Below are 27,515 nucleotides of genomic sequence, written 5' to 3'. Positions count from 1 at the left end.
CTGTCCACTCCGCCGAGGGGGAAACTGTCCCAGTGTTCCAACTCCATGATCCCGAACGTCCTGGCTTCGTCTGCTTAGGATCCGGTCCATTCCATCGCGTCTTCGATGCGGTGATCCCTTTCTGTTGACTAATATAGCGGCAATAACTCCCTATGAGTTAGCTGCTGAGAGGCTAAAAAGTGCTCTTTGCTGTGACGCGTTCGTGTAAGAGTCCGTAGTCATTTGTAGTCCATGGTGTTTAATAAAACGAAAACAAACAATATACAACTCCAGACCTGACGGTCAACAGAAAGTATCAGAGCGCCATTCACCCTCTTCCTACATCATATCCTCCAAACTAGTATCCAACAGGTGACTAAATACCAATAAACCACACCCACGTGACCATTGCCGGAAGTGATAAACAATAATAATTAAACGTGATGCAAACAGAAATGAAGATAATAATAGAAGTAATAAGTAATGGCAAAACAAGCATTATGGCTCCTACAACGTATAACACTGGAAGAAAAGGCTGAAAAGTGTAAGTGTACGAACATGCAAAGAGATTATAGTCTGGCCTGAATTTAATTCCACTTAAGCATTGCATTATTTGATTAGTCAGTGGAAGAGGCAACCATTTAAAAAATGTATCATGTGTGTCATTCGAAGTTATCTTGGCCTGTCTAGAATAAGACATACAATACAGACATAATCAACGTATTGTACAATAAAGGTATATGACCTCAATCATTTCAAGGATAAAGCCCACCATAGGGTCTTCAAATGTGCTGTTTTGTCTGTCCAAATATATTCAGTTTACTATCGTATATAACCAAGACAAGCCTTAAATATTCACATTTCTAAGCTGGAACAAGGTAATATGCAGGCGATACATCTTAGAAAAAAATTAAAGATGACATATAATGCTAATGAAACTCCCTCTGGATGGAACTTTGTGATTTAACCTTTGCAGACCATTTACATGCACACAAATATATATCACATATAGGAAAGCGAAAACCCCAAAAGCATAATAAGGCCTCTTTAACAACTCATAATTATTTATAAATTGTAGTAATTGACATATCAGTCAGCTTTAGTATTATTATTAGGTGTTAAAACTATTTCATCATGTATACAGTTAATCAAAAGGCAATCAAAAGCATTTAACATGACTGGTAATCACTTTAAAGGCAATGATGAATAATGATGAAATCACTTGTAAGTCCGTCCTTGTGTTCTACAATTTCATATAATATACTCCGCAAACGAGGTCATGTCTGTCTGTTTGTTTGTTTGTCTGTGGAAAAATATTCTATCTGATTTTCATGTAATTTGGTGTAAGAGTGTGTTGCATTGGCCATGGAAGAACGCCATACATTTTAGAGCAGATCCACGTTTACTTTGACTAACAATGCGAGATTGGGCATTTGTGCTTCACCATCGTAAAGTCAGAATAATAGGGAAAATGAGTTCCTGACTCGGAAATGTCATGTGATTCTGCATTAAGTCCGAAACAGCTGTCATTGTGTTGTTTAAATGCTCTGAGCAACATCAAAAAAGACATCTCCTTTTTCCTTTTGTTTCCATTTGACTTGAAGCTCATGAACGTGAATGCACCATTGGCTTTGGCGGAAGCTCGTGATCTCAAAGTGCAATTCTAGTTCCATAGTTTGAAAATTGAAGAATGAAATACAAAGAAGATACAAGTTAACTTTTCTGTAATAATTTGATGTAAGCAAACCTCATTCTTTCACACCCTGTAACGACTCTTCCGGCTGATATGCCAGCTACTTTTGTCTGGAGAAGTGGGAAAATGCATTTCGGATAAGGAAAAGTGAATTAATCTATCAAGGAGAAACTTCTTCGAAAAAAATGTGCCACAAGCAACATAGGGGTAAACAAAATACCAAGCGTGTAATCTAACTTTGTACATTTACTGTTGGCTTTCTTCATGATTCAGAAGAAATGGCGATGTTTGCCTAACGGCTGTTACATCCACGCATTGGGATTCTGTTTTAAGCCTCTCAAAGGAAATGCTAGACTGGGGACGCTCAATAGAAAAATCATGAAGTGTGTGTTTGCATTCGGGGCAGAGCTGAGGGGAAAACATGGGGAGACGATGCTGAGTTGCTCCTCTCGAGCCTGGCGGAAGAAGGGGCTTCTATCACATCCTGTTAGGCGTGTTTAAGAGGACACTCGTTGCTAATGGTTCACACAAACGTCTTAAAGAGCAGGCATGTGCAAGTTAATGAAGCGGGGGTCCCCACTTGCTTCCCCTGCTGAGATCATTTAATGATTCTCCTGCAACCTATTTATGGGAGCGCTTGGTGAACATAACAGAGGTTAATAAAGTAGAGGTCAACTCTTTATCACGCCTGCCCAGCAACTGTTTTCCCCTCTCCTGCACTATAACTCATAGACACATTTCTCATTAACGATGCCTCATAGGGCCCATAGGGCGAGTAAATATAAATGTACTGCACAGAGTTTAATTCCTTGATTCCCGTGGGCACGTTTGCGTCAAATTATTCCGGGTGCCATGGCTGGTATTTATTTCATGCTAATAGTCTGCATCTTACCGGAGGCTGGAAAAACAAGTGTAGCACGCATATTACACTGAAAAATGCCAACCGCTGGCCAATCAGGGGTGTAAAAAGCTGATAGAGCGAGACAATGCACATTGGAGCCTTGAGTTGAGTCATTTTATACGGAGGAGGGAGCGTGTAGCACTGGCAGAAGGGAGTATTAGAGGAAAGGGTGTGTGTGTGCATCAACAGTGTGTAAACACATTTGTGCCTTGTAGGAAATCATAATGCAATAACCGCTTTGGTAATAACTGCGGCTGTGCAAACATGCAGTGTGAATACACTGTGGAGGCAGTGGAGTCCGCCTGTAGTTTGTGGACTTGTGTCTGTCTCTGCTACTTATAAAAACTGTCACTGTCTTCCTTTGTTAACATGAAAAGAAAACCTCCGTCTTAGTCCCTGCTTTGAAATACTAATTTGTTGGTACTGACAGCTTAAAAGACTGGAAAAGCTCACTCGGTACAGTGCTCCAGGTGTCTGTCCTTCACACTCAATAGTTCCCTCTGGCTCGTTTGCAGTCAAAGTGGTGGTAAAGAAAAAATTCAACTGTGGATTTATTCTAGTAGCTTTTCAATATGTCCTTCATTGTATATTTGATATGCTTTTTTGTATGACACTGTATTCTGGTTCACACTGGTTTTCTAATCTCCACATTTCCATGAAGCCTTATAGGGCTGGGTGTTACAATCTAGAATTTGCCATATATGTGTCCCTATAAACAATAACTAAATAAATATAAAGCTTTCTACTAACTAATGACAACAGTGCAGCTTCAGAGGAAATACGTTTCACCATTGTTTGAAATGTGCTTGCTTATATATTTTCGGCCTTTACTGTGGTACTAATCTAGAATGTTACAATCTACAAATATATTAATGCTACATACAACAGCATTAAAGAGGGACTTATACTAGACTTGTTTACAACTGCTTTTGTCACATTTATGAATCACTATTAATAAACTTACACAAATATCATGCACAGATTAATGGCACACTGGTTCAGAAGAAAGCAATGCTAGTGTTATCGCATCAGAATATACAAAGTGTGCTTCCTCCATTGGGTGTCTCTTGTTGTACAAATGAAACTGGTATTTGTGTCTCCTCCGCAGCAGTTTGACAACAACTCCTGGTGGTTTAAGCACTACCCTCCATCATAGCAGCTTTTGAAATGAATGGCTGCCTTTATATTTCCTTGCTGAAGCATCCTCCAGGAAGTCTCTCCGTGCTCCTCTGAGCAGCAGACGTCCTTCATGATTAAAGACTGGCTCAGTTTCGGGGCGATGTGAGGATGAAGGATGGAGGGGAGTTGAAATGGGAGAAATGATCATGTGTGTTAAGAGTGATGGGGAAAGCAGTCCTTTTCAGTGTACTGAATCACTAGAATCTGTTTATTTAAAAAGATTTGTTTAAAGGATTTATTGCCCAGTGCTCCATCTGCGTATAGTCAAACTCACTGAAGTGGAACATGGATTAACCTTCAGCTGGATAAAGACACCATTTCTATACTGAAAGCCCTATTACGTACAACTCTTGTGTTTTTTCAACACCTAATTTTTTTAATGCAATATTTGGTACAATGCCCCTTGACCCTTAAATGGAGGAAACAAATCCACGTTTAATTGTCCCACGTTCACACAGCAGCATACACACAGTCCGTACCATCAGGGAATTGAACCTGCATCCTTCCGGTTTCAAAGACAAATCCCACAAACTGAGCTTCTACCACTTAAGACATGAGAGTAAGTATTATGCTTTAATAAATGAAGCTTAAATGACATCTTGTTATCCTATCTCTTTCTTTCTGTTTCAAAATAGATCATTCAAAGGGCTGTTTTTAAAAATGTCTTCAGTTTCACAGATATGCAGCAACAAGCGTTTCGTTTTGAACGTCAGAATAAGTATTTCCCTCAGGAACACGTAGACAGGAAGGCATCATGTGTCTGTGCACACATTCAAATCGCTGCTGATGATGTAACACAGCTTTGCTTTTGTTACGGGCATATTATGTCCATGTAGACTGAGAGCACTCTGTGGTTTAGACAAAAAGTCAAAACCCAGCTGAGGCTCCTACTGACAAAACACCCCCCGCTGGCTTCCCACCTGAAAACACGACCAGCTGTGTGAGATGGAATGCCTGCTGAGTGCTGCGGAGCACATATTGTGTCCTGTAGAGTAAAAGTAGTACTACAACTAGGCAACAGAACGTGTGTGGGAAGTTTTTGTTCCTGTTTTTGGTAGGTTTGGGCACAAAAGCAACTTGGTTATGTGAAGGGAAGGTTTCCTTTTTTTTTGCAAAAAGCACAGCATGTGAAGTTTGAGTTTGGAGCTAACAAACAATGTTTTTCAGAAGAAGAATTTGTGTCACAGTGACACAAATTCACAGCTACCATCCAGAAACTGGCCACTTTGCAGCTCAGGTATATAGACCATGTTTGTGCATTTAATATGAACCCTTATAGTCACCTGAATATCATATTAATTCAAAATGCATTCAAAATCCTAATGCATGTGTTTCTACAACAGCTGGGCATTAAATAGATGTATATTGTTATTGATAAAAGAGACAAAAAATCCTACACAAATGTGGACATTATTATATTTCACAAGTGACTTTTCCTTATGGTGGCCGACAGGTGCAAAAGCGCTACAATGGCCTATAACATTTAGATAGTCAAACATCACTGTTGTCGAAAAGTGACCTCAAATGTACGTTTTATCGGCTTACTTCAACAATGAGATCACATGATCCTTCTAATATTATTACAGATGAGCTGTAAGCTATCTAGATAACCTAGCTAACCTAGTAATTTAAAATATATTGACAAAACACTGATGAAATAGGCTAACTGTGCCAACAGTGATAGGGACCACATGAACAAGCGCTCAGGTCCCAGCTGTGTGCATCATTTTTTAATGTCCCCTGGTTTCTGTTGTGATTTCAGCTTCTTGCAGCGTTTTTTATTTGCAGTGCATTGTATTTGTAGCTTTTTCAATTCAGGGCTTTAAGTAAACAATGCTCATCGTGGGTGAACATGTTTCTTCATTTGCATGTGTTTTGGCACATGTGTGGTTTTTATATTTACTTAATTATTAAAGCTGCACAGCATTACCTGGTTTTAAAGGTCCCATGTCATGCTTTTCCGGTTATTACCCGTCCCCTTGTGTGTAATGAAGGTTTTTATTCATGTAAACGGTCTGCAAAGTCACAAACCCTCAAAGTACACCCTGTAGCGAGTAAAACTCTAACACAGAAAATACCTGTCTATGCTGCCCCAGATCGCCTCGTTGGAGATTTCTCTTTTTCTTCCTGGGTAGAGTGACGTGACCATACCCAAATGGACCCATTGGTCCAAATAGACCAATCCCTGGAGCCATTACGTTATGTCCGCAGAGCCGTTACGTTAAGTCACACACACACACACACACACACAATCTTTTCTCAGCTGCAGCTCTGCCGATTTCTCCTCCCTGAGACGGCGGGACGTGGCGAGGCTGTGAGTCGGTGTGTGAGCACACACACAAACTCCCAGCCAGGCTGCGGGTGTGTGTGTGTGTTTGGGCTGGGTTTCGCTGTGTCTCGCTGTCTCGCAGGCGGCCACTGGGCTCATAGGGAGGGGGGGGGCAGGAGCTCCAACAAGCCGTTTAGGTGAATACACATACTATACAGAGATGCTGTATGAGAAACCAATGTGATTTTGGAAAATTGCACAATATAAATCTATTTTAGTATACCTCAACAATGGAATTATGATCAGTAGAAATGGCCATGACATGGGACCTTTAAAGGCTGCCATACAGTAAAGTGATGTCATTTTTGTATAACTTACTTCTATTTGTCTTACCGTAGTCATTATACTGACATTACTGATGATTATTTAACAAAAAGGTATTTTGCGAATACAATCTTACAATATCATTGGGATATCAAGGTATTCCGTTTTTGTTTTTTCTCCATATTGCCCAGCCCTAGTTTCATCGTGGCCACGTGTGTGCAGGGGGGGTTTATTCCATATCAGCTCTGCTTTTGTGTGCTTGGTTCTGTTGCATTTTTTCTGGGCCAGCCTCCCTCATCAAAGTGATTAAGCAATTACACTGATTATACCATGCTCAGAAGAACGAGGGAAGGACCCTAGAGTATTGAGTGCTAAGGCTTTCTTCGAGATAACGGCTTAATTTGTGCCTGCCTGATCAAAATAAAGCCCGTTCTTTACATCTTCAACCTTCCTTCAGGGGTGGGTGGCTCATGAGGAATTGAGAAGGTAAAGGAAAGATGAAGGTGGGAACCCTGCTGTGATGCTTTATAACTTCATTTGTATGGCATATAGACCTTATGCAATGCACAGGCATGTTATTATCAGGCGTTGAGGAGGCCTCTCTTCTCCCTTCCTATAATAATTCACATTTCAGAACTGATGATATAGGAGCTTCTAAGATGCAACATATGCATATCAAAGAGTTTGGGAAAATAGATCAACATGCAGTGCGTCTCTCTGCTGCTGTGTGCATCCATAATGAAAGAGGAGTCTGAAAAGTCCCATGGATAACAGCCGATATGCATGGATTCACACACACACACACACACACACACACACACACACACACACATACACACACACACACACACACACACACACACACACACACACACACACACACACGTCATACATTTCCCATCAGCCAATGTACTCTCTACCATTTCCCCCAAAAAGCCAGTCATAATTCACACATATTTTGGATACAACATCAAAATGTAACCACAGCAGAACTCAAATAACATCCAAGAGCAACGAGATTGAATCCCGAGTGTGTGCACAACATGGGAAGAAGTGAGAGAGAGAAAAAGAGGGAGGGGGGTGGATAAAAAGAGGAACTCACCCCTGGAGGATATCTGAAGGTAGAGGCGGGGGTCTGAAGCGCGTATGGCCGCGGTGTATCGATCCTCCATAACGGGCACCTGCGCCTTTTTCTCGGGTATGAGCCTGACCCTGAGGCGGCCCCCCTCGACGCCGAGCCACCACTCCAGAATAGTTGTGAGGTCCATTTCAAGATAAAGCACCGGGGCCTCCTCGTGCACAGACAGCCCCCCGCATCCGGTCCTCACTATATCCTCTCCGATTTCCACCACCACTTGGTTTGATTTCCTGCTGGCTTTCGTCAAGCCCAATTTCAGAACTTTGGACAGCGGCCGCTGGTAGTAGAAGGGGAGCTGTCCATCAGCGGACGTGTTCCTCAGTGCTGAGTCAGACTTGGGATCCACAAAAGTGGCTATGGTTTTCTGCAAAGGAATGCAGAGCATCGTCAAGTTTGCGCGCACCATGTAACATCCGCTAAAAGTCTGGCAGTCGCCGTTCAGGGGTCTCTTTATGAACTCCGTCAGGTAATAGCGCAACAGAGAAGGGACTGCAAAATCCACAGCTAGGGTTTTCCTCTTGATCCTGGAGTTTATGGTTTGGCTAAAGTCCCTTTTGCTCCCTGTTTCCCCGCTGCTGCTGCTGCCACCACCACCGCTGCTGATGTTGCTGAAGCCCGAGGTGGAGAGCTCCATCCCCGCTGTGGTCCGTGGCGAGGCACACTGCAGCCCAGCAAAATATGTCGCAGAAGAAACAAGCAAAAACAATATCCTGGTGTCCATGGTGAAATAATTGTAGTATTTTCTTCGCAGGAGCACCCTAATAATCCCACCGTCCGCCGCTTCCCCTCCGCTCGTGTCACATAAACGCAGCGCAAGATCTCAAAGTGCGAATCGATGATCATGCAGGTCCTCCTCGCCGGTGCGCACCAAGCCGAAGGGAACTGGCTATTTACATTTGTTTACCACTGACTGTTGCAGTCCTTCCTTCATCAAGCGGAGAAAGTGCCATTTCCCTCCCAAGCTCTGTTTCCCCCACACTCACACAGGCGCTCAGCTTCTAAGACAATGCCTTTTATCTCCGGTGCGAGCCGTGCGCGTCGCTCTCCGGGACGCTGATTGATATGCCGGTCGGGTCCGCTCCGGTGGCTTTCAAAGACTCCCTGTCTCTTGGCACAGTTGTGACGGCGGTACAAGTGGTCTCTCTGTCAGCAGCGGGATGCAGCGTCGCGCTTTCCCCTCACAACTACACCATGCATGCACAACGAGTTTGGAGGAGCCGAGCATCAATTAAAGTTTAAAAATACAATCATACCGTACAGTGTTGGTTAATTGGAAAGCCTGCCAGCTGTCTCTCAGGTTAATTGTCTGATGAGGATTTCGGCGCTCGTTTGGTGCAAACTGGCAGCTCTGTCGTGCCAGCACATGCGGTAAAGTCAGTCATTTGACGTCAATATAAGCCGTTTTCCCCCAACACGACTCCCTTGCGAAAAAGAAAGCCTTCCGCCGTTCTGGACGCGTCTGGAGCGCTCTCAGCGCAGCCGTAATGGTGCCCAGTGTATGAATCAGTGATCACTACACCCGTATCTTTATAGAAATTACAAGATGCCAGGAGGCAGAGCATCCAGTGTCTCTGGAGATTTCTCCATGAATCACCGAGCCTTTGGTGCGTCCGGAAATTGGATTGGATTAGTCGCACTCTCGCCGGCTTGTGTTCAAATCAAATAGTTTCAGAGGGAGGCCGTTGGGTTGGAGAAGCACATTTGGCTTTGTTGCATCTGATATGCAGAGTCCTTAAACCACCAAAGAGCTCCATTGCACCACACACAACCTGTTTAGTTGTAAATCAAGGGGTCATTGTATGGGGCAGGAGCGGGGAGGAATGCCAGAAAATGCTGTATACCTAAACATACATTACATTACATCTCTCTCTCTCTCTCTCTCTCTCTCTCTCTCTCTCTCTCTCTCTCTCTCTCTCTCTCTCTCTCTCTCTCTCTCTCTCTCTCTCTCTCTCTCTCTCTCTCTCTCTCTCTCTCTCTCTCTCTCTCTCTCTCTCTCTCTTCTCTCTCTCTCCAAAAAGTTGATCGGATAACACACCCGCTAGATGGCGTCAGCACATTTATGGTAATTCACACACCTCAGTTTCACTGACGAATCCATTCATGCTTAATTGCTTTGGATTTTTTTAAACAGTCTCATTAGAGGCTTATCTATAGAGGGGGATAGTGTGGAAATGCTATATGAGCTGAGGCATCACCGGATGTACTGTTTTTGGCAGCAAAGGTAGAAATTGGCTCATTCCATTTTCAGTGACAGTTTAATGCAGGGGCGTCGCCTGGACCTGAAAACATTCGGGGCTTAGCCCACAGTGGCGGCGGCACTACAGTGGCATTTTTCACTGCAACACTCCCCACACGCACACACACAGTACACCCGCGACTGTTACAATGAAGGCTCGATAATCAGCTCACGGCATATAGGCAGGGGTAAAGTGGTATTTTTTATGAGTGGGGGGCTCACCTCCTCTAGGGGGGTCCGGGGGGATGTTCCCCCAGGAAGATTTTTTTTTAAATATTGAAGTTATATGCATCAATCTGGTGCACTTTGAGAGCAAAATGAAGAGATCTATGGATACCTCTCTCAACACCCATATGAAACAGAACTGTAAACAGATGTACTTTTTTCTTTATGGATATTTTACTAATCACTCCCCTTTTAAACTCTATTCTTGTTTTACTGCCATATAGTATTTCATAACTGTTTTTCCTTTATTCTCTTTTTTTTTTCTAACTATAATGATCTATGAAGGTGTGCCGCGGAAATAATCTTTTGAATAATTTGTGACCAAACCGTTTGAGACCCACTGAGATAACTTAGACTAAAGTTATGTATCTAAACACTCAGAGAGTCCTTTAGCTCACCTGAGTCTCTCAGTCTGAGAGGAGAGGACTCTCCTCCAGCTTCTTGTGGAACAAACAGCTCCTTATAGTGCAGCTAGCTAACCAGATGCTAACAACACGGTCCATGCTGGCACCGGCCCCTCCCTCTATCACACTAAATGCGCTATTGCCACACACACACACAGAGCCGAGCTTGAATGACACAAGCACACGTTTATTTCCATGCAACTCTCTGATTGGTCTGGTGTCATGCCTCTGTTGCATTCACTGAACACGGGAAATTACAGTACTGCTGTCCTCTCTTGTGTCATGATGAGGTTCACGTAAAGCACGGTTAATGTATTATATTATTGAGGGAGAATTGTCCGGGGCTACAGAAAAAACATTCGGGGCTAAAGCCCCGGATGCCCAGGCCAGGCGACGCCACTGGTTTAATGTAATCTATGTTGACTGATATATTGGTGTAGAGGCCAGAGATCTGTTACGGTGTGCGGGATTCAGTGATGTATATAATATAAATATGTCTTTATGTAGGCTACACGTTTTTTGGTACTTTGTAAAGAAAATGGTGTATGTCCAATGTGTGTTACAGTAACATTCATTAATTCAAGACTCAGTTTTTAGAAATGAAAAGTTATAGATTATCCGATTTCAGAAAACAAATTAAATGAATGAGAGAATGGTTGAGTAAAGAAATAGACAATAAATAAGGACCAACAATTTGCTACTTTTGCAAAAACCTGCTTCTTATCTGTGACACATCAGTAAAGAAAAACTATAAATCCTACAAATGGCAAAGGCAAAATTGTGGTGTTGCCTATGTGGGTTTTATTATTTTAAATAACATATACTTGCTACATTTGGTGAATGTTATGAGTATAGAGTATATGCCCAAATGTACATTACAAGATAGCACAAGTGTAACAAACACACACAGTATAATAAACATCTTCACTAACGTGACAACAGATGCACACCATTGAGGAAAAAGCAGTGCATAAGCGCTGCAATTTGAAATGCAGCAAGAAGCGCACTACTGCTGTTGTCTTGGTCAGCTGGTGTAGGTTAGCTAGCTAGCTAACAGCAAATCAGCAATTATATCGGAAAGGAATTATGTGATCACATCGTTAAAATAAGACGGTAAAACGTACTATTTAGGTCACGTTTCAACTTTCAACAACAGTGAACTTTGGCAAACTTCACAATCCCCAAACGTCAACAAGCGCTCGTGTGCCAGCTGTGTGCATCACTTTTAAGAGTCCCTTGGAAACACTTTCTGTTGTTCAGTGCGCTTCTTCCAGAGTTTTGGATTTGCAGCGTTTTCCAATGTATTTTTTTGTAAATGCTGCGCAGTTGTGGTAAATGTTTCGTAATTTGCGTGTGTTTGGCACATTTGTGATTTCACATTTGCATCGTTTTTTTAGTTGCAGCACGTTTCTCCGAAATGTTTTGGGCTGTTGTAGCCCGTTTGCACTTGTTTGCACGATTCCATTTTGTTTGTCAATAACCAGATATTCACAGCTGTATGTGAGACCAAGCTCAACCCTGATTGGAGACTTGTTTGGAGAGTTTAAAAACATTAACACAGGAAAGAATACCTCTTCAGTTATAGTGGCTATCACTGAACACATGCTGACGACCCAGTTCTTCCTCCATTTATACCGGAAAAACAACTGATGCTGCTGTTGTCAATGTTTCATTGCTCTGCACAATAGTGTATATAGACATTATCATTGAATTACATAATCCCATATTTATCATTATGGCCATTTTTACAGTTTACATCGTCAGCACTGTGCTAATTTCACTTGTTTAAGCCACAAGGAGGTGATTTTGATTAATTATTAACATCAAGAACTCAATTGTTGTAGCACTCAATACGACCCCATTCTTTCTCACTAATCAAGAAAACCATTATTTTATGTTTTGTTACAAATGTAAAACCTATAACTACTTTATTTTTCCTCGATTGAGAAACAACCTGCTCTCTTTTCTAGGGGTTAATTGAGATGCACTGGTAGAATGGGAATTATTATACTATATATCCAGTGGCGGCCGGTGGTCTTTTTTTTTGGTGGGGCTCTTGACGTACAGTATGTGACCTACCCGTGGGGTCCGGGGGGTTTCCCCCCGGAATTTTTTTCTCGAGAAATGACCCCTTAAATGATGACTTCTGGTGATGTTAGAGGGGGGGGGGAAAGGAGAAATCGAGGCTTAAAAATATGAGAAGACTGATCAATACCTCCATAATCTTCAGTGTGGAAAATATTATTTATCAACCTGAACATCTACTACTTTACCAGGAATTTGTGTTCTCAGAACTGGTCTGTTTTTTTCTTTCTTAAAACTGTTCATGTTTTATGAACCAACACCTTCACCAAGTAGCTTTACAGTGAACTGCATGTGAGATATAAAATTAATAGCATCTTTTCAGTAGCATTAATTATAAATATTTAAGTGGTTCAATACAAGTCACTACAGCATTTCAAACTGAACTGTGAATAAATGCAATTTAAAAAAAATAACCACAGCACAAAATGTCATAAATTGTGTTTTTTCTTTGTTTCTCTGAGGATTATTTACAAACAGGCTTATTTACATATAGCAATAACTCAGAAATGAAAAAGCTACATCGTCTAACACGAACAACCAGTTAGCATAATGATAATATATGTGTTATGTACAATGTAACTGGCAAGGCTAGAGCAAGAAAGAACATAAAGTTTGCAAAAGGTTTAAATAACTTCAAGTATCTGTCTTCAGATTATGTGGAGGTTTTAGTCCGATGGGAAGCAGATTTTAAGCGACACCGAAGATAAACCAAAAATGTGGTGGAGCTGCAAACCGTGTAGTGTTGCTGGGACAGAACAGGAGCTATAACCGTTGGAAAATACATCACAGACAATGCAACAAACGTGGAGACAGAACAATCACTTCTGTGATAAATGCCCACTTATTAATAAACTTCTAACAACCATGGGAAACCTCCTCTCTACATATAAAGTGATATCCAAGCATGGGAAACAAAAGACAGCATTTACCTGTTTGCATCCAGCTAGCCAAGCCTTTCTTGTGTACCAGCTACTTGTGAAGCCTCGTGTATAAATGTTGTCTTTTTCACGAGATTGCTGCGATATATTCAAATCGGGTTGGTCCGGTCCAAGGTCTTTAAGCAACAATTTATCTGCCAAACTTCTCCTTTCGAAAGGATTGGAGATTAGCTCTTGAACAGAATTAGGCGGGGACCGAGGTCCGGAGACTCCACCTGCACACGAAGCCATCCTCATCAACTACTGCGTCAACCGGATACGAGTCACTGTCCAAACTACTCACAGACTGCACTGGGCGCTGACATTGGCGCCCGGTGACCGTCATCTTTGACGACGCTGATTGGCTGAAATTATATTTTCGCGGCATAGTTTACACGTTACAGATAGCAACAGTCAGCTGCTAGTGGCTGCTGCTGCACTGGTTGAAGGCTCCTCTCTTAGCGCCCAGACAAGAGAAGGTGCATGGGCAAGGCCAGGCAGGAAACATGTGACTTATCAGTAACTTTAGACATCGTAACACAATTTTAAACGAGATTTTATTGTAGATTATACATTTTACTGATACCAATTATATAATATTTACCTTGTTCATTAAAAATAAAAATAAAAATATATATTTTTTTTTAAACATTTTTTTTTTTTTTAATTTTAATTTTAATTTTTTTTTTCAATATGGGAAGAGGTGGGGCGGCGCCCCTAGCGCCCCTATGGACCGGCCGCCACTGTATCATTGATTGATGACTGCCTTGTGTCTACATAATTACTTCCTAATAATGGAACTGCCTTTGGCCATTGTTCGTCTCCATTCTTCTTTAACTTGCTTCCTTAATTTGCTCCTTTATCGCCATGATTGGACAGTATTGGTTTATTTGTGATGGGGTTGGATATACACACTGGTGTATTTCTGTTCAAAGGTGAGGAAATGTTTAAAATTCAAGATTTGTAAATGCATTATCATCACTCCCTGATACACCCACGTCCAGGATATGAGCACGATCTTCAGTCAGTTTGCATCTTCTAACATGTGTTTAATGAAAAGATTACTGGACGGGCCAAAAGGGCACAGGCACAGAGTGTGCCCAAAATGTGCCTTTACCTATGAAATGTCAAAGAGACACGTACCAACAGGTGCCTTAAACAAGCATTCTTTAAGCAGGGGGCGACTCCACTGGTTGCAATAATATAATCAAATTGTATAGAGGTCTATGAGAAAATGATCCGATGTCTTACTTTATTTATTAAATTAGTGAACACTTTCCTAATGAGTTCATGTTGTCAATCCTTAGTCTTCTTCAACACAGCACAGTGTTCATTTTATAAAGGATGGTTCTATTTAGATTATAATAGACAATAAAGCAGGGTATGTTTTTGGATGGCCGACCTTGTGATTGACAGGTCACTAACATGGTTTTGTCCTGTTTGGGTGTCTATATTTTGACTTGTAACTTGTAACACCTTCACAGTGTTCAGTCAGTTCATTACAAGTATTGCATTCAGGTGTATTCAGCCCCACCCTTTCATGTGATTTCTGGCTCAAGAAAACAAAAATGGTGACTGCTTAAAAATCAAGATGGCCTTAGCCAGAATGCTGAACTCAAGGATTCAAAACCCTAGTCCACACTTGTTATGTACATGGAATGATTGGAACAGCAGGAGAATAGAACATCTGACCAAGAAGTAAGACACTTTTTTTTCTTTATTCATTGTGCATCCCACCCAACATCTGAACACCTTATTCTGGACAAGTTGTTTTATTCACAGTCAGAGAAGGTGAGGAATCATAAAAAGGTGTGGGACAGACTGAATAAGGCCTGTTGGAGGGAGAGCGAAACGTTGACACAGACACTCTGAAATCCATTCAATATCTAATCTGCAATGATGTACCCACAAGTGGCAAGCTGTCCGGACATTCTCACACCGACCGCTTCCTATGCATAATATTGTACATCAATTCAAGAGATTCTGCAGGTAATTGCTTCAGTTGAGATGAGCCTGTACATGAAGAGCTTTTCCAGCTAGAGAGTGCTAAATCCAGGTTTGATAATGTGGCTTCAGTGGCAAATGAACTGTGGAAATGGTATATAACCACTCATTGAAACAAGACAATATCTAGAGTTATGATTAATAGATTATGCACATCAGTAATGTTAGCCAAATAGATTTTTAACTAGCAAAACCCAAAGTAAAGCATTACAGCTTGATTTCCATTTTCCACACTAAATTGATTTTGATGAACAGATATGTGTGTGCATAATAGTGACCGGGATGAATTTATTTTGCAGCACTGCGGGCTAAAGAGAAAGAGATGGCTGAAGCATGTATGTGCTAGGATGAAACGGCACTTTGTTAACTGCTATCGCCGTATTCATGGTAATAGGCATGCACTTTGAAAGCCATTTACCAGACCGCGAAGGCAAACTTAATTACTTTCTGATTGATCACTCATTTCCACTTTTTCAGTCCCTATGCAGTAAAATGAAACAAAGACTGGATATCCATTACCCACAAGGCCACTGTCTTCAAGCACACTTAACAAGCTATCGTTTCCATTGCATCTGAACCACGTTTGGTATCCAGCTCACAGGTCAGTGCATGTGGAAAGGTCGGTGGGGGAGTGGTGGCGTGATAAATTACAGACAGATAAGCTCCTACAAAGACCCTCCCCCGGAGAACCACTTTTCATGGCGCGTGGTAAACCTCATAAATCAGCAGCTGAGTCCCCACAACGGGCGACCCTTTCAGCCAGCATCATCGTAGTTCATGGCCTCGTCCGTCCACCTACGCTTCTCATCATTGTAGGCGCTCTGCAGAGCCAAAGATGGATGTTTTATCACACAAGCACAACCAAAAAAATCCCAAAGCGTTTCTCCACAGTTGTCAATCTGCTTATTTCCCATCCTTTCTCACAACTTCACAAGCCATTTTTATCTTTTGTCTGTTTTTGCTTTTCATTCATGCACAACACGTGTCTGCAGGGATTGAGGAAGGAGCTGCCGAGTTTCTCGCACTCGAGCCATGCATTTTACAACGCCAGGGCGACAGTCCCCGCTTCCTTTAGAATTCCCACCTCATGACATTTTCTCTCTTAGTTCCATAAATCAAACCCCCAGACCTGCCGAGTTAAAGAAAAGAAACTAAGGCTTCTGAAGAAAATAGAAGAAAAAGAGGCTTTTCTCACAGAGAGTGTTCAAGATTTGTAGAGTTTGCTGTTGACAGCTGTAATAAGAGTTTGGGGCGGTCATCTTTTAACGGTGCACGCTCACAGGTGCAGGGGTAAACTTTTGATAAGTGGCAATTCTCTGGGTAGGTGACGTGAAAAATAGCGGCCTTTTAGCTCCAGTCCACTGAGCCTTCTGCATGGCCAGCACTCGCATTACTCATTGTGCTGCAAGGCCTGGGCAGACTTTGGCCAGGTAATTAGCATGTCGCTAGCAATGCTGATTTACGGAAGTGCTTCCCAAAAACATAACTCTTAGTCTGATTTAGTCTAGCAGAAACAACAAATGCTTCGGGTCAACAGCATTTCCTGCCCTAGACTCAGATAAAACTGAGATGCTGGTCATTGACCATACTTGACTTGCACAACAGTTTAATAATGTAACTCCAACTAAAGTCACCCAAAATAAGACGTTTAGGAATCTTGGTGTTAGGTTCCATTCAACTTTGATGATCGCCTTTTTCACCCACCCAAAATAGCTAAAATATGTATTTATTTGTAAATGTGGCTGATGAAGTTTTGTAAATTCATCCAATATAATTAAAACTGTTTTTTTTGCTTGTTTTGTTGTCTGGTCCCTCACATGCTAGCATGACAAGTATTCAAATGGCTAAGAACACTGCAGCAAGAGTCTAAAAAACAAATTAGAAGGATTTGTCATATGAATTCTGTAAGCACAACATTCAAATGTGGCCCCTCTTCCAAAGCTCAATGAGGGTCAATGGCATTGGTATGCCAACAGCATATTGTAAAGAAGTAATGGCATTGGTTACTGAGAATAACATATATTTTTTTTTGTAACGTGGAATATAACTGATCATGCTCTTTATGGTGTGTCTCATCAGTTCAAGTCTTGATCTCCAATCCCTGTTAATACGTTCTTGTAAGTGTGTGAGTCAGTCGTAAATATTAATGTCCTGTGGTGCTGAAATGTGTGCGCTTGAATACCATTTCAAATCTTTATAGCAACAGCAATGTACTGTAGGTCATAGTTAATGCAGAAGGTTTGTCTAGAGCGTGGGGGTGGGTGCGCTTAATTGCAATGATCACCTGCTCAAACATATATTGTAGCTTATGGCTGACGCCCTGAATGTCCAATGTCCTGAACACCGAAGAATTAAGATAAAAAAGAGGACAGGGTCTCTAAATATATGAACAGTAACAAACACCTACTGTATGGCTCATAGAGTAAGTGATGTTAAAGAGGGATTATTTCTTGTAATGGAGTTTGTTTGGAGTGTAAACATTGTTTCTTTCTCATTCTGCCTAAAAATGAAACTAGAAAAATTAAGCATTTATCACCAGTTAAAGCTTTCCTTCATTGGCTCCCAATTCATGTCCGATTAGTGGTGTGCTTCTTCAACTTAAAAGGGTTTGTGAAATGAGTTTCACATGGTCAAATTGACTTGGCAACTAATAGTAATAAATGAATGAATGACTAGAGTCTACCTGGCCTTTAGTGCCCCGCAGTGTGAACAGTTTGACCAGCCAAATGCCAGATTATAACTTCCACAATTCCGTACATAAGAGGACATTTGATTCAGACAGCTGTGAGAAGTGGCTGCAGTTAGTTAGACTAATGGCACACATTTGTCTTTATAAAGGTTGAGTTCGTATGCAAGCTTCTACTCAGCAAGGTCTGAAAAACTGCAATGATTTTTAGAATTGCACAAAGTTGTAAATCGATAAAAAGGTTGCAGGAGTATATGTGGTGCAGGGTGGGCGAGGTTGTGTTTTCATCATGACACTTGTGACCTTACTGCTTTAAGACTTTTCTGAAATGACTCAGCTTTCTGAAAGGTTTCTTTACAGTGTGCTCTTGTTTGCCAAGCTTCATCTTCGTAACCCAACAGAAGACCGACTGCATCTCTGACTGCCTCTCACCATATGGGGATGTTTACCTGCTGGCAAAAACAGCTTTAGAAATGTAAATCAAGCATTTTGAATCTTGAATTCCATAAATGTAAATAGGCATTTAACATGTCTATGCACTAGTAGAGAGAGTACTACTTTACTACGTGTGAACAGTTGGATACTCTTCAGTGCCTCTGGAGGATTTCTTTCAAGTCTGAGAGAATAACTGAGTGACATCGCTAAAATAATAATAAATAATTTATAAAAATGTTTATGATTGGAAATCCTCCATATGTCGAATAAGGCTGAGGAAGGTCATTAATAGCGTCTACAATAGAAAACAAATCAGAAATAGTTGTAGACGAGTAACATAAGTGTTGAACATTCACATTGTTTTTCCACTGATCTATTTAAAACGTTGTTTTATCTATATCTATGAATCAATAGGCATGAAAAACAAACATAATACAAAAACAGGCTTTACGGTTCTATCTGCAGTCTTTAAATATCTTTATATTTTATCTAAGATCTCTGTATTATTCAGTTGTTTCTTGCAACAGCTAAGTGAAGGCATTCATCAACGCCTCTGTAACTCCAAAACATATTTTTTATTGATACAATTTGTAACATCATCACCTCTGAGTAACGGACCGTCCACACAGCAGCGTTAAAAAATCTTGAAACGCTTCTGCCCATTCACTTTGAATGGGGTGACGTCATTTGCCTCACTTTTCGCCGAACTGCATTGTGGGCAGGCGAGCGGAGATTTTCAGGATTTTCAGGATTCAAAATTGAACAATGTTCAACTTTTGAGGCTGAGGTGGAAGCGTCAGCCAATCAAATCCCGTGTACGCAAATCTGACCGTTCAAGCTCTAGCCAATCAAACGGCGTGTAAGCTGGGAGTGACATACCGCAGTTCATTTCCTCATATTCCAAAAAATGGAGGAGAAATTAGCGGTAGGGAATCACCCGGTGCTTTATGACCAGTCCCTATTTACCTACCGGGATATAAACCGGAGGAGCCAGGCATGGAGGGAGGTGGCAGAGACAGTGGTATGTTTTCGCCTGTTTGGGGAGTTTATATCCAGTTTACTTCAAACTGTTTTGCTTCGTATGTCGGGGGCGGGAGATTCATGTGATTGGTTGTTGGTGCCTTGCTCGCAAAAAATCCCCAAGCTTCAGATACGCCCACCTCCAAGATTTTTTTAACGCTGCTGTGTGGACGGTCCGTAAGGGGGTCCCCCAAGGATGTGTGCTCAGCCCACTGCTCTTCACCTTGCTGACCTACGACTGCACACCAACCACTTTGTCAAGCGTGTTGCTGAGACAACCGTAGTGGGTCTCATCAGCAACAACGACGAGACCCACGACAGAAAGGAGGTGAGCCAGCTGGCCACGTGGTGCAAAGCCAACAATCTCTTCCTAAGTGTGGGGTTGTGGAGGAGATTGTTGTCGACTTCAGGAGAACCCACACCCAACAAAACCACTTCAATCGCCAAGAAAGCCCAACAGCGTCTCTACTTCATCCGCAAACTGATGAGAGCAGGGGCCCCCACACCCATCATGCTCTCCTTCTACCGAGGCGCCATCGAGAGCATCCTCAGCAGCTGCATCACCTTGTGGTTCAGAAACTGCACAGCATCGAACCGCAAGACCCTGCAGCACATCGTAAACACTGCTGAGAGGATCATTGGTGCCTCACTCCCATCACTCCTGGTCATATACAACACCCGCCTCACCCACAGAGCACTCAGCATTGTGGGTGCAACCCGATATCACGGCAAGACGTGAACATGTGACAATCTACCATGCTGGGAGATGTGAATATGTCACGGTTTCGTCCCTTCAAACGTGACAGTTACACGGTATTGTTAACATGGCCCAACCAGTGGAGATATACCCGGAAGTGCCAAGCAAATGCTCTACCAAGACTATTGGTCGGTTTTTATTGTCAAAATTAGATGTTTTTAATTTATTTTTTAATTGTCACACTCGATTTCGCCGATTTTCTTGTGGCCCTAGCTGGTCGACACCTCTTTTAGCAGAAACAAAGGCTACATTAATGTATTAAATCGATGTTAATCCATGTGTGTGGATCATAGACTGTATATATAAAGGTGTGGATGTGGAATTAACGGACGTGACGTTGTGCGATTGCGTTGCCAGGCAACAGCTTCGGTTCATGTTAATTTACAAACTCTTCAACTAGAACCGTAGTTATATTTAAAAACATTTTAGAAGGCCTCACGAAATACTTTAATGTAAATGTAAATTTAAATGTGAAGGAATGTGTGTATAACAAAATACAAACGTCATAAAAAATACCGGAAACAGACGTAGGCAAGGTCCTCAGCTCGGTGATTTGATGGTTTAGCCGCAATGCACGTTGGGAAATGGTGTTTATGCGATGTGAAATCCGAAAACATTTTTTAAAAATAAAATAATACTTTATTCCGAGTGTGCTTGCTTTTCTCTTTGAAAGTCATCACATAACGGCATTGTAATACACGGTTCGGCTGCATTAAATATTACATATCTGCCGTAGTTCTGTATTTATAGAGCCCTGATGAGAAGACTTCTGGACAAACAGGAAGCACTGCCTCCAAAACTGAAAATGTGACGTGGATCATAAATATATCAGCAATTAAACAACATCTTACATTTATTTTCACACAATACGTCTCCTTGCAGTATCAATACTAATTCGGCTGACTTTTATATTTGATCCAATTGGTAGATAGGTTATATTTACACCATAACGGTGCACAGCTGATAGAAAGGCACATCTAGTGGTTAAAGCACGTTATTGAATTTTATTATTTTATTATTTTTCACAAAAATGAAACCATCAATAGCAGAAACAGAATTAACTGTCATTAGTAAACCACTTAAATAAAAAGATCACAAGTGGTTTTGTTTTACATATATTTTAAGGATAATAATAGCAATGTAACACTGTCTATGACACTTACTGTATAACACTGATTTGAAAAACATACAGAAAAAACTAATTCACTGCCCTTAATAAAGTATTTAAATATACATTTCAGGTGTGCTGTTTTGTTTAGATCATTGACATCTGGAGCTCTTTTAATGTCCTTTTTGATTATTGTTACACCAGGTCTTGTCAAAACCTTTATTCCATATTCAATATCCATTACTAAACAATACAGCAATTCTACTCCACTACAATTCAGAGGTTAACCTGGTATTTTTACTCCACTACATTTATTTTAGTTACTTTGCAGATTCTGATTAATGATGTGAAATATAAACAACCCTTAAATCAGGCTTTAGTTACACCTGAGTTAAATTCAGGGAAAGGTGATTGTCAAGTGCCAACAATCAGGAGAGATATTTGATAGTTGCTGCTTGAGAAGACTAAATATTTATCTGCAGATCCCTATAAAGTATATTCATTACTTGTTATTCTCTACTAATAGTTAATTAAAGACTGTATATAATGGCTATTTTGCATATCCCTTTCAAGATTTCAAGATTTTCTAAGGATCATTGACTATCATATACACAACTAATTCAGTAACGTGCTTTAACCACTAGGCGGTGCACACAAGGTACACACAGCCATAATAACTTTGTATTATTAGTGTAGGACACTTGTGTATGTATAACATCTGAAGATGTGTAGTTTTATTCATGTTTTCACATAATTGTACAGGATATTGCTATATTATTTCACATGTTTTACTTCTAATATCTGATTTGTAAAACATCACAGACAGAAAGGTATATCCGTCATTTAACCGTAAGCTATTGAAATTCTGATTCCATAGATGTGTCTCCCATCACCCAAATCCCCTGACTATTCTCTCAACTCAGTATTTACATTCTTATATTCAAAGAAAATCAGTAATATCTTTAAAAACTACAAGTCCTTTTATATCAGCTGTGCACCGTTATGGTGTAAATATAACCTATCTACCAATTGGATCAAATATAAAAGTCAGCCGAATTAGTGTTGATACTGCAAGGAGACGTATTGTGTGAAAAGAAATGTAAGATGTTGTTTAATTGCTGATATATTTATGATCCACGTCACGTTTTCAGTTTTGGCGGCAGTGCTTCCTGTTTGTCAGACTTGTTATTTTCATTTCAAACCTTTATTTATCCAGGTTGTATCCCATTGAGATCATTGATCTCTTTTTCAAGGGAGACCTGCTCAAGTAGGTTCCACATGAAACATTAAAAACATAAACAGAGCAACAAAAGGACATCATACAGTATCATTACAGGGATTACAATTTACATAACTATCCACATGAACAGGTACCAACAGCTTCCGATTCAGTAGCATCCAACCGAGCTTTAAAAACATTTAGTGGCACCAGATTGCTCAGTTTCCATTTCAATTGCAGACTATTCCAGGACAGTGGAGCTGCGCATCTAAATGCTATCTTCCCTAAGACAGTCCTAGCAGTTGGCACATTTAATAAAACCACAGCATGCGATCTCAGGCAGTAGCCACTTACAGTTCGCCGTGAGATCAGGGAGCAGATGTAGGATGGAAGTTTCCCTAACATGGCTTTATATATAAACATGTACCAGTGACTCAGCCTCCGTACAGTTAGTGAAGGCAGACCAGCCCTTGCATACAGGGTACAGTGATGGGTTAATGCTTTACAGTTTGTCACAAATCTCAGTGCAATGTGATACGCAGCATCTAACTTGACCAGGCAATTGGCAGGTGCATTCATATAAATCAAATCACCATAGTCCAGCACAGGTAAAAAGGTCACAGAGACTAGCCTTTTTCTGGCCTCGAGCGAGAAACAGGACTTGTTCCTGTAGAAGAAACCTAGTCTAACCCTCAGTTTTTTAAGCAGGTTATTGACATGACGTTTAAAAGTGAGACAATCATCAAGCCAGATACCAAGGTATTTGTAACAGGCAACCACTTCAAGTTTTATTCCTTGCGTAGTTACAATATCTAAAACAGGCTCTGGTGTCTTTTTAGCTTTTGAAAAGAGCATTACCTTGGTTTTATCAACATTTAAAAGAAGCTTTAATTCAGAGAGCTGAGTCTGAATAATGTTAAAAGCAGCTTGCAATTCAACAACAGCCTCCTTAATGGAGGGACGTGCACAGTACATAACGGTATCGTCCGCATAAAAATGTAAGGTTGCTCCATTGACATTTTCACCTAAACTATTGATGTAGATGGAGAATAAAAGTGGACCTAAAACAGAACCTTGAGGAACACCATTAGTAATGTTTAACCACTCAGAAGACAGCCCATCAAAATGAACACATTGGGACCTTTCAGAGAGGTAGTTCACAAACCACCCCACTGCATGGCTGGATATGCCAATACTGAGTAGCCTCTGCTTTAAGATGCGATGATCGACGGTATCAAACGCTTTGGAAAGGTCAATAAATAGAGCTGCACAGCTCTGCTTATTATCTAAAATACTCGCCACATCATTCACCACTTTCATTGTGGCAGTGATGGTGCTATGTTGCTTTCTGAAGCCTGACTGATGTTTAGACAGGATGTCATTTGTACATAAAAACACCTTTACCTGCTCACTCACTAGGCGTTCAAGAACCTTTGCCAGAACTGATCATTTAGAGATAGGCCTATAATTATTTAATAAAGTGGCCTCCCCACCTTTTAGTAGAGGCAGGACATACGCTGACTTCCACAATTTTGGAATTGTGTTTGTGCTGAGGGAGAGGTTAAAAAGAGTAGTGAGAGGTGGAGCAATAAAATCTGCAGCTATCTTTAAAAAGAAAGGTTCTACGTTGTCCGGGCCGGCCGGTTTCTTAGGATCTAACTTGTTTAAAGCTTCACGAACAACATCAACAGTAAAAGGAGTAAAACTAAAAGGGTTTTCCAAAACACGTTTTTCAGAGTCACAGACTGTGGTGTTCACAGAAGCAGAGTTAGTCACAGAATCAAACAGAGAGCCACAGGACACAAAATGCTCATTAAAACAATTTAACATAGTAGCCCTGTCCGATATAGTGCCAGATGCTGTGGTAATGCACGGAGGTAGCTCATTACGGATATCACCGGTGGATATCGATTTTATGGCTTTCCAACATTTTCCAGGATTATTCAGGTTCTTTGTAGTAACTGACAGATAATACTTAGACTTAGCACTTTTTAGTTGTGATGTGAAGCTATTTCTTAGCTGCCTAAAGCGTAGCCATTCTACCTCTGAGCCTGATTTCCTAGCCTTTGCCCAGGCCTTGTTTCTCTCATGTAGGAGACTAGATAAGTCAGCAGAAAACCAAGGGTTGTCTCGTCCCTTCACTCTAAATTTACGCAGGGGTGCATGTCTATCTATAATTTCCATAAAACCAAGATAAAAATAAGACCATGCAGTTTCTACATCAGCACACAGATCGATTTTACCCCAATCAAAATCAAACAGATCATGTACAAAACCCTGCTCCACAAAATGTTTTTTGTCTCTCTTACTGATAATGCGAGGTTTAACCTTTTGGACTTTTGTGTCCTTAATTGTGGCTACAACACAGTGATCACTCACATCATTTGCAAATACTCCCACAGATAAGTATTTGTGGGGAACATTAGTTAAAATGAGATCAATTAAGGAGGATTTATTTGGGGACTTAATGTTAGGGCGAGTAGGACTGTCTATAATCTGAGTAACATTCAGAGAGATACAAAGGTTTTTTAAATCCTCTGACACAGAAGTTAACCAGTCCCAATTAAAATCACCAAGCAGCACTATTTCCCTGTAGTCTAGTTGAGATAAAAGTTTTGCCAATGAAGATAAAGAGTCCTTGACAGCTGAGGGGGGTCTGTAGCAGCCCACCACCATGAGCTGTTGACCCTTTGCTACTTCAATATTTAAGGCTAAAAATTCTAGTTGTTTACTAATAGATTTGGAAACCATCTTGGTTACACAAAACTTATTTTTCACATAAATGGCAACGCCACCACCTTTTTTAGGACGGTCGGTACGATATACACTATAACCATTTAAGTAGATGTCAGAGGCCAAAATAGATTTATCTAGCCACGTTTCTGATAAGACAATGATATCAGCATCAGTCGAGCTCGCCCAAATGCGGACAAAATCTAACTTAGGTAACAGACTGCGCACATTTAAGTGAATGAATCCCAACCCAGATCTAGAAATAAAATCAGCAGGAGTAGCTATCTGACTACTACTGCTACTGGGCGGTCCAGGGTTTAGTTGTACATTCCCTGATAGTAATAATAGCAAAAAAAACAAGCACCTTTTCCTCTTAACCGACACACATACATTGTCATCTGCTTTAAAGTCACCAGCAAACTCCTCGAAAGTGAGATTAGAGCTCAAGAAGCAGTCCTGAAGAACCATCATAGCAGGCAAGTGAGAAAGACAAACATTTGTCGAACTGAATGTCTGTGACAAGGCAACCAGTAATTGTTTGTGTAACACATCCGAATGATCCACACACATGGATTAACATCGATTTAATACATTAATGTAGCCTTTGTTTCTGCTAAAAGAGGTGTCGACCAGCTAGGGCAACAAAAAAAATCGCGAAATCGAGTGTGACGATTAAAAAATAAATTAAAAACATCTCATTTTGACAATAAAAACCGACCAATAGGCGCGGTAGACCATTTGCTTGGCACTTCCGGGTATTTCTCCACTGGTTGGGCCATGTTAACAATACCATGAAACTGTCACGTTTGAAGGGACGAAACCGTGACATATTCACGTCTCCCAGCATGGTAGATCGTCACATGTTCACGTCTTGCCGTGATACCGGGTTGTGTGGGTGACCCCACCCATCCCTCCACCTGCCTTTTTACCCTGCTGCCTTCAGGGAGGAGGTTCCGCAGCCTCCGGTCGAGCTCCACCAGGCTCAAAAACAGCTTTTTCCACCAGGCTGTCAGGATGCTGAATTCTCACCCCTCCCTCCCACCTCTCCCCCTGCCCCCATTGGACCTGGATTTTAACACACACACACACACACACACACACACACACACACACACACACACACACACACACACACACACACACACACACACACACACACACACACACACACACACACACACACACACACACACACACACACACACACACACACACACACACACACACACAGTTCTTAGATTAAAATCTGAATTATTCCACAAAGAAAACCCCACTTGTGGTCAGATCTATAAAATGTTTATCGTCCCAATCCTCTTCCGTACATTTGATATATTAATCTGATAAATAAAATAAAAACAAGTGTAGCCAAACCTGAATAGTCTTGTACATGAGTTTAAACCTGGGAAGACTCTAAAATACTATAATGTAAATGTAATCATGTTGGCTATGTATGAGATTATTATTTGTTCAAAGCTGCCTGCTTACCCTAACTTGACCTACAGAAACTTTGAATATCTGAGCCTCTGCTGCATTAATTATAACCTTTTCTTTTTATTAATTACTTGCAAACCTTCCAGCTTTTTGTAAGAGCAATAATTGCCGCAGCATCACGCTACTTAAATCTAACACTGTAGAGTGGATTGTGACCCATGCTCACGGAAATGCTTTTAATCAACTGCATTATGCTTCTGGAGAAATAACGTTTCATTTAGACATCTGAAATATTTAATCATAAGTTTGGTCAAAGTTGCTACGCTTTTGCAGCAACACAATTCCATCTCCAATTCAATCTCCATCATTGCCAATTACAAAGATTATTCCCTAAATTGATTGGGAATGATATGTTTTAGCTTTTCCTCATTTCAGCTTCATTTCCCATTTCTTTACACAAACCATTTTCTCCCTTAAGGCTCGGAGGGAGGCTAGAGCATTTGTGTTTTCCTTATCACTTTATCCTGTCGGATGGGCACCTCATAATGAATTCATTGCCTCCGTTCGTTCCACTACTTTCTAGCTTTATCGAAAATGTTTAAAAATTGACAAGCTGACCAGTTTCATAGAAATCCATCTTACCCTGGAAATGAATTTCTACAATCACAGGCTTCCAAACTAATGAAAAATATGTAGGTTAAAATGGGAAGCAGTCTGGCCACTCAGAGGTTCTTACAAAAGTGAACTCAAACAAACACACACACACACACAC

The sequence above is a fragment of the Trematomus bernacchii genome, unplaced genomic scaffold (assembly GCF_902827165.1).
Source record: "Trematomus bernacchii unplaced genomic scaffold, fTreBer1.1, whole genome shotgun sequence".
Taxonomy (NCBI): domain Eukaryota; kingdom Metazoa; phylum Chordata; class Actinopteri; order Perciformes; family Nototheniidae; genus Trematomus; species Trematomus bernacchii.
Note: the sequence above shows the minus strand (reverse complement) of the source record.